Genomic DNA, 8,609 nt, shown 5'->3' on the forward strand with positions numbered 1-8,609 from the left:
CTCAGGTGAGACCAACCACAAATGGGAAGGACACCACAAGCAAAGAGAAGTGAGATCAGTCCCCACACCAGGCACCCCAGGCATGGGGGACTTGCACTGGTAAAATGAATCTCCATGATATTTGACTTTGAAAACCAAAATATGGGCCTTAACTTTGTGAGTTTTTACAATCAACAGGGATTAACTCCAAGTACTTTAAAAATCAGTCACCTTAGCTCCAGAAGAACAAGGGGCAATAGGAAAACAAGCCCCTGCTCTTAAAGAGCCAGCACAGCAAATAAACCACAAGGATACAGCACAGAAGCAGCAGTTTAAAAAGTGCCTCGAGTATATGAGGAGATTAAATTATTTATCTCAGAACTTGAGTTGAGGGGAAGGGACCTTTAGGAGACTTCTCCAAGAAAAAAACAGCTGACCTATGCCATTTCTCACACTCCTCCCATGCTTTGATAGCCAGACACTTATAGGAACCAACCTAAACACTCTCCACCTATTTTCCTAACACTGCACACCCTACCCCCACATTCTTTTGCAGACCTGCCCCATCATACAGCCCTACCTGGCAGGCATGCCTCCAAAGCAGCTCTTGCCATAACACACCTTTCAATCAGCATCAGCACAGACTGCCACCACTCCTGCCCTGAAGATAGGGCAAGATAACTGTATATACCAGTGCAATTCCAGTGCCTGCAGCCAAACCTTATAACTGTCAGTGCAGACAGAGTGCCCTCTGATCAGTCCAACTGCAGCTCCAGTAGATGATCTGGGGGGCAGGAATCTGATCTGAGTGCCATCCGACTGACCAACAAAAAACTCTCATGTACAGCACAGGGGGAAAGATCTGAAGTTTGATGCATCTGCAGTCCTGGCAGATGGGCTAAGGACAGGCATGTGATCTAATTCCTGGCACTGACCAACTATAACCCCACAGCAACTCCAGACTGGCCCCTTAATAGCACAGAAACCAAACTCTTCCCATTGTGCCCACAACAGGCAAAGAGGGACATTGGAGTTGGCTGGACTAAAATCAAATGCAGCTCAGACACAATAGTAGGGTGTACACAACACACAGAGAAGACACACCTTAAACATAATGTTCTGATGAACAGAGAACATTGTGCTACAAGGAACCACAGGACCTGTTACTCATAACGCAATTACTTTCAAGTTCAGAGGATGTGGCTGATTTTCCTAATACTTAGAAACAAACACGGAGAGCTAGACAAAGTGAGGAGAAAGAGGAGTATTCACAAATGAAAGAACAGTACAAAACCACAGCAAGAGACCTAAGTGAAACAGAGATAAGTAATATGCCTGATAGAAAAATTAAAGCATTGATCATAAAGATAGTGGATTTGAGAAAAGAGGAGGACATCAGTGAGACCCTTAACAATGAGATCAAAGAGAACCAATCAGATATTAAGAACAAAATAAGTGAAATTAGAAATATATTACATTAAATAAATAGTAGGCTAGAGAAAGCAGATGAATGAAACAGCCACATGGAGAACACAATACTGGAAAGCAAGTAATCTGAGCAGGTAAGAGAAAATATAATCACACAAAATAAAAATAGACTTAGGGAACTCAAGGCCAATATCAAGTGTAATCACATTTGCATTATAGGGATCCTAGAAGGAGAAGAGAGAGAAAAGAGGGCAGAAAAGTTATTTGAGGAAATAATAGAAGAAAATGTTCCAAATCTGGGAGAAGGAAAGAGATATCCAGATCAAGGGGGGGGGGACCCCCAACAAAGTCAACAAAAGGAGGTTCACACCAAACACATAGTAATTAGAATGACAAAAAGTAGTGATAGTGAATTTTAAAAGTAGTAGGAAAACTGAAAATGGTTACATACAAGGGAACCTCCAAAAGTCTATCAGCAGATTTTCCAGCAGAAACTTTGCAGGTCAGAAGAATGTGGCATGATATATTCAAAGCACTGAAAGGGAAAAATCTGATGCCAAGAACACTATCCAGAAAGGGAACCACTCAGAATAGGAGAAATAGGGTTTCCGAGACTAACAAAAGTTAAAGGAATTTATGACCACTACCCCAGTCCTGTAAAGAATGTTAAAGACTCTTTGAGTGGAAAAGAAAGACCATAAGTAGGAGTAGGAAAAGTAGGAATCACAAAAGCATATCTAAAGAAATAAAAGGACTCCCAAAATAAAAGGATATAAGATATAACACCATATACCTAAAGTGTTGGGAAGGTGGAGTAAAGAATGAGTTCAAACTTAGGCAACCACCAACTTAATATAGACTGCTATATGCAGAAGATATTATATATAAACAGAATGATAACCAGTTGTCAAAAACCAGCATGAGGGCAACCTGGTGGCTCAGTGGTTTGGCGCTGCCTTCAGTCCATGGAGTGATCCTCAGGACCTGGGATCGAGTGCCACATCAGGCTCCCTGCATGGAGCCTGCTTCTCCCTCTGCCTGTGTCTCTGCCTCTCTCTCTGTCTCTCTCTCTCTCTCCCTCTGTCTCTCATGGATAAATAAATAAAACCTTTAAAAAAACGAACATTAGATATGGAAAAAATAAAGAGAAAGGAATCAAAGTATATCACAAGTAAAGCAATCTAACCGTGAGAGATGAGAACAGGAGAATAAAGGAACATAGGAGACCTATAAAAAAAACCATATAACAAGTAATTAAATGGAAATAAGTACACACCTATCAATTTCTTTGGATGTAAATTGACTAAATGTTTCAACCAAAATACATAAGGTGACAGAATGGATGGAAAAATCAAGAACCATCCATATGTTGCCTATAAGAGACTCATTTTAGACCTAAAGATACATGCAGATTGAAAGTGAGGGGATGGAAAAGGATTTATCATGCAAATGGTTGGGAAAAGAAAGCTCAGGTAGCAATACTTCACATTGGACAAAACAGATGCTACAGCAAAGACTAACAAGAGATCAAGAAAAACACCATATAATCAATCAAAATAAACATTCCAATAAGAAGATATAACAATGTAAATATTGATGCAGCAAACATGGGAGCACCCAAATGCATAAAACCGTTAATAACACACTTAGGGAACTAATCAATAATACAATAATAGTAGGGGACTTTAACACCATACTTACACCTACAGATAGTTTATCTAAACAGAAAATCAACAAGGAAACATCGGATTTGAATGACACATTGGACCAGAAGGATTTTACAGACATATTCAGAACATTCCATCCTAAAACAGCATAATACACATTCTTTTCAAGCACACATGGAATATTCTTCAGAATATATCACATATTACACCACAAATCATGTCTTAACAAATCCCCAAATATCAAAGTCATATCATGCATCTTTTCTGATGATAACACTATGAAACTAGAAATCAACCAAGAAAAAATCTGGAAAGAGCACAAATACATGGAGGTTAAATAACATGCTCCCAACAATAAATAGGTCAACCAAGAAATCAAAAGTACATGGAAATAAATGAAAATGAATATAGTTCTGTTTAGTATCACATACACAACAATTGGAATGATACAGAGAAGATTAGCATGGCACCTGTGCAAGGATGACATGAAAGTGAAAGCACAATGGTCCAAAATCTTTGGGATGCAGCAAAAGTGGTTCTAAGAGAGAATTTTATATAGTAACATAGGCCTGCCTCAAGAAGCAAGAAAAATCTCAAATAAATAACCTAACCTTACACCTGAAGGAGATAGAAAAAGAACACACAAAGTGAAAACCCAGGAAAAGGCAGTAAATAATAAAGATTAGAGTGAAAATAAATGATATAGAAACTGAAAAACAATAGAACAGATCAATGAAACCAGGAGCTGATTCTTTGAAAGATCAACAAAATTGGTAAACATCTAGTAAGACTCATTAAAAAAAAAGAGACAGGATCAAAATAAATAAAATTACTAATGAAAAAAGAGAAATAGCAACTAACACCACAGAAGTGCAAAAAATTGAAAATATTATTATGAAAAAATATATACAAATTGGGCAACCTAGAAGAAATAGATAAATTCCTAGAACCATGTAACCCACCAGAACTGAAGCAGGAAGAAATAGAACATGTGAATGAGCTTTGAATATCCCACTTATATCAGTGGACAGATCATCTAAACAGAACATAAACAATGAAACAATGTCTTTGAATGACACACTGGACTGGATTAACTTAACGGATATATTCAGAAATTGAATCAGTAATCACATAACTCCCCCCCAAGAAAGTCCAGGACCAGATGGTTGCACAAATTATTTCTACAAAACATTTAAAAAGATTTAATACCTATTCTTCTCAAAGTATTCTAAAAATAAGAAAAAAGAAGAAAAGCTTCTAAATAATTCTGTGAGGCCAACATTACCCTGGTATCCAAACCAGATAAAGACACTACAAAAAAGAGATCTATAGGCCAACATCTCTAATAAACATAGATGCAAAAATCCTCAATAAAATATTGGCAAACTGAATCCAATCATATGTTTAAAAAATCATTCACCACAATCAAGTGGGATATATTCCCAGGATGGAAGAATGGTTAAATATTTGCATATCAATCAAAATAACACATCACATAAACAAGAGAAATAATAAAAATCATAAGAAATTTTCAATAGATTTGCAAAATTCTTTTGACAAGGTACAACAGCCATTCACGATAAAAAACAAAACCCTCAATAAAGTAGGTTTAGAGTGAACATACCCCAACATAATAAAGACAATATATGAAAAACTCACAGTTAACATCATACTCAATGGTGAAGAACTGTGAGCTTCCCATAAGGACTCAAGGATGCCCATTATTATCACAGTTCTTCACATAGTCTTGGGAATCTTAGACACAGAAATTAGACAACAAGAAATAAAAGGCATCCAAATTGGAAAGGAAGTAAAACTTTCACTCTTAACAGATGACAAGACTATATAGAGCAAATCCTGAAAACACCATGACTATACTACTAGAACTGATAAATGAATTCAGTATGGTCATAGGATAAAACAGTGTACAGAAATCTGTTGAATTTGGGACCCCTGGGGGGCTCAGTGGTTGAGCATCTGTCTTTGGCTCAGGGCATGATCCCAGGTCAAGGGATCAAGTCTCACATTGGGCTCCCGCAGGGGGCCTACTTCTCCCTCTGCCTATGTCTCTGCCTCTCTCTGTGTGTCCTTATAAATAAATAAATAAAATATTTTTTTAAAAAGTGGTCTGTTGAATTTCTATACACTAATAATGAAGCAACAGGAGAAATTAAGAAAACAATTCCATTTCCATAAAAAATAATAAAATCCCTAGAAATAAATTTAACCAAGGAGTTGAAAGATCTGTACTCTGAAAATTACAAAACATTGATGAAAGAATTGAAGATGATATAAACAAATGGAAAGATATTCCATGCTTATGTATCAAAAGTACCAATATTGTTAAAACATACTATCCAGAACAATCTAAAGATTTAATGCAATTCCTGTCAACAGCATTTTTCACAGGACTAGAACAAACAGTCCTAGAATTTGAATGGAACCACAAAGACCCAGAAAATCCAAAGCAATCAGGAGAAAGAAAAATGAAGCTGAAGGTATCACGATTCCAGATTTCAAGTTATGCTACAAAGTTTTAGTAATCAAAACAGTATAATACTGGCACAAAAATTGATCAATAGAACAGAATAGAGAAACCAGAAATAAATACATAGTTATATGGTGAATTAGTCTTCAACAAAGGAGGTATGAATTATCAATGCAAAAAAAAAAAACTAGTCTGTTCAATAAATGGTGTTGCGATAAACTGACATCTATATGCAAAAGAATGAAAATGGACCTCTTTCGTTTTCTTTCTTTCTTTCTTTCTTTCTTTCTTTCTTTCTTTCTTTCTTTCTTTCTTTCTTTCTTCTTAGATTTTATTCATTTATTCATGACAGACACAAAGAGAGAGGCAGAGAAACCGGCAAAGGAAGAAACAGGCTCCCCACAGGGAGCCGGATGAGGGACTCCATCCCCTGACCTGGGATCATGCCCAGTCAAAGGCAGACACTCAACTGCTGAGCCACCCAGGCATCCCAATGGACCACTTTCTTAATCCATACACAAAATAAATGCAAAATGGATTAAGAATTTAAGTGTGGGACCTGAAACAATAAAAATTATAAAAGAAAACACTGGCAGTAATTTTTCTGACATTGGTCATAGCAACAGTTATCTAAATATGTCTCCTGAAGCAAGGGAATCAAAAGCAAAAATAAACCATTGAGACGACATCAAAATAAAATGCTTCCACACAACAAAGAAAACAATCAACAGCACTAAAGGAAAACATACTAAGTGGGAGAATATCAGTAAATGACACGTCCAATCAGGGGTTAACATACAAGATATCTCTACGTAGAAAACCCAAAAGCCTCCACCCCAAGATTGCTAGAAATCATACAGCAATTTGGTAGTGTGGAAGGATACAAAATCAATGCCCAGAAATCAATGGCATTTCTAAACACTAACAATGAGACTGAAGAAAGAGAAATTAAGGAGTCAATCCCATTTACAATTGCACCCAAAAGCATAAGATACCTAGGAATAAACCTAACCAAAGAGGTCAAGGATCTATACCCTAAAAACTATAGAACACTTCTGAAAGAAATTGAGGAAGACACAAAGAGATGGAAAAATATTCCATGCTCATGGATTGGAAGAATTAATATTGTGAAAATCTCAATGTTACCCAGGGCTATTTACACATTTAATGCAATCCCTATCAAAATACCATGGACTTTCTTCAGAGCCTTAGAACAAATTATTTTAAGATTTGTGTGGAATCAGAAAAGACCGCGAATAGCCAGGGGAATTTTAAAAAAGAAAACCATAGCTGGGGGCATCACAATGCCAGATTTCAGGTTGTACTACAAAGCTGTGGTCATCAAGACAGTGTGGTACTGGCACAAAAACAGACACATAGATCAATGGAACAGAATAGAGAACCCAGAAGTGGACCCTGAACTTTATGGTCAACTAGTATTCGATAAAAGAGGAAAGACTATCCACTTGAAGAAAGACAGTCTCTTCAATAGATGGTCCTGGGAAAATTGGACATCCACATGCAGAAGAATGAAACTGGACCACTCTCTTTCACCATACACAAAGATAAACTCAAAATGGATGAAAGATCTAAATGTGAGACAAGATTCCATCAAAATCCTTGAGGAGAACACAGGCAACACTGTTTTTGAACTCAGCCACAGTAACTTCTTGCAAGATACATCCATGAAGGCAAAAGAAACAAAAGCAAAAATGAACTATTGGGACTTCATCAAGATAAGAAGCTTTTGCACAGCAAAGGATACAGTCAACAAAACTAAAAGACAACCTACAGAATGGGAGAAGATATTTGCAAATGACATATCAGATAAAGGGCTAGTTTCCAAGTTCTGTAAAGAACTTATTAAACTCAACACCAAAGAAACAAAGAATCCAATCATGAAATGGGCAAAAGAAATGAACAGAAATCTCACAGAGGAAGACATGGACATGGCCAACATGCACACGAGAAAATACTCTGCATCATTTGCCATCAGGGAAATACAAATCAAAACCACAATGAGATACCACCTCACACCAGTGAGAATGGGGAAAATTAACAAGGCAGGAAACCACAAATGTTGGAGAGGATGCAGAGAAAAGGGAACCCTCTTACACTGTTGCTGGGAATGTGAACTGGTGCAGCCACTCTCGAAAACTGTGTGGAGGTTCCTCAAGGAGTTAAACACAGACCTGCCCTATGCCCAGCAATTGCACTGCTGGGGTTTTACCCCAAAGATACAGATGTGTTGAAACGCCGGGACACCTGCATCCCGATGTTTCTAGCAGCAATGTCCACAGTAGCCAAACTGTGGAAGGAGCCTCGGTGTCCATCGAAAGATGAATGGATAAAGAAGATGTGTTTTATGTATACAATGGAATATTACTCAGCCATTAGAAACGACAAATACCCACCATTTGCTTCAACGTGGATGGAACTGGAAGGTATTATGCTGAGTGAAGTAAGTCAATCGGAGAAGGACAAACATTATATCTTCTCATTCATTTGGGGAATATAAATAATAGTGAAAGGGAATATAAGGGAAGGGAGAAGAAATGTGTGGGAAATATCAGAAAGCGAGACAGAACATAAAGAGTCCTACAATGGGAAACGAACTAAGGGTGGTGGAAGGGGAAGAGGGCTGGGGGTGGGGGTGAATGGGTGACGGGCACTGAGGGGGGCACTTGACGGGATGAGCACTGGGTGTTATTCTGTAAGTTGGAAATTGAACACCATTAAAAAATAAATTTATTATAAAAACATTAAAATAAAATAAAATTTTAAAAAATGGGCAGAAGACATGAACAGATATTTCTCCAAAGAAGACATCCAAATGGCCAATAGAGTAAAAGATGCTCTAAGTCATTCGTCATCAGGGAAATGCAAATGAAAACCACAATGAGATATTACCTCACACCTCTCAGATGGCTAAAATAAAAATTTCAAGAAAAAAGAAGCATTTATTTCTCTTGCCTTCGTGGATGTATCCTGCAAGAAGTTACTGTGGCCATGTTCAAAAAGGGTGTTGCCTGTGTTCTCCTCTAGGA

General features: G+C 37.4%; 1 non-coding gene across 1 annotated transcript; it reads left to right on the plus strand.

Annotated features, from left to right (window-relative positions):
• The first annotated feature begins 3,484 nt into the window (after positions 1-3,484).
• On the plus strand, positions 3,485-3,592 carry LOC121483668. Its single transcript, XR_005985793.1, has one exon. It is a non-coding gene; the product is annotated as a U6 spliceosomal RNA (small nuclear RNA).
• Positions 3,593-8,609: the final 5,017 nt, after the last annotated feature.

Source organism: Vulpes lagopus, chromosome X (assembly GCF_018345385.1).
Source record: "Vulpes lagopus strain Blue_001 chromosome X, ASM1834538v1, whole genome shotgun sequence".
Taxonomy (NCBI): Eukaryota; Metazoa; Chordata; class Mammalia; order Carnivora; family Canidae; genus Vulpes; species Vulpes lagopus.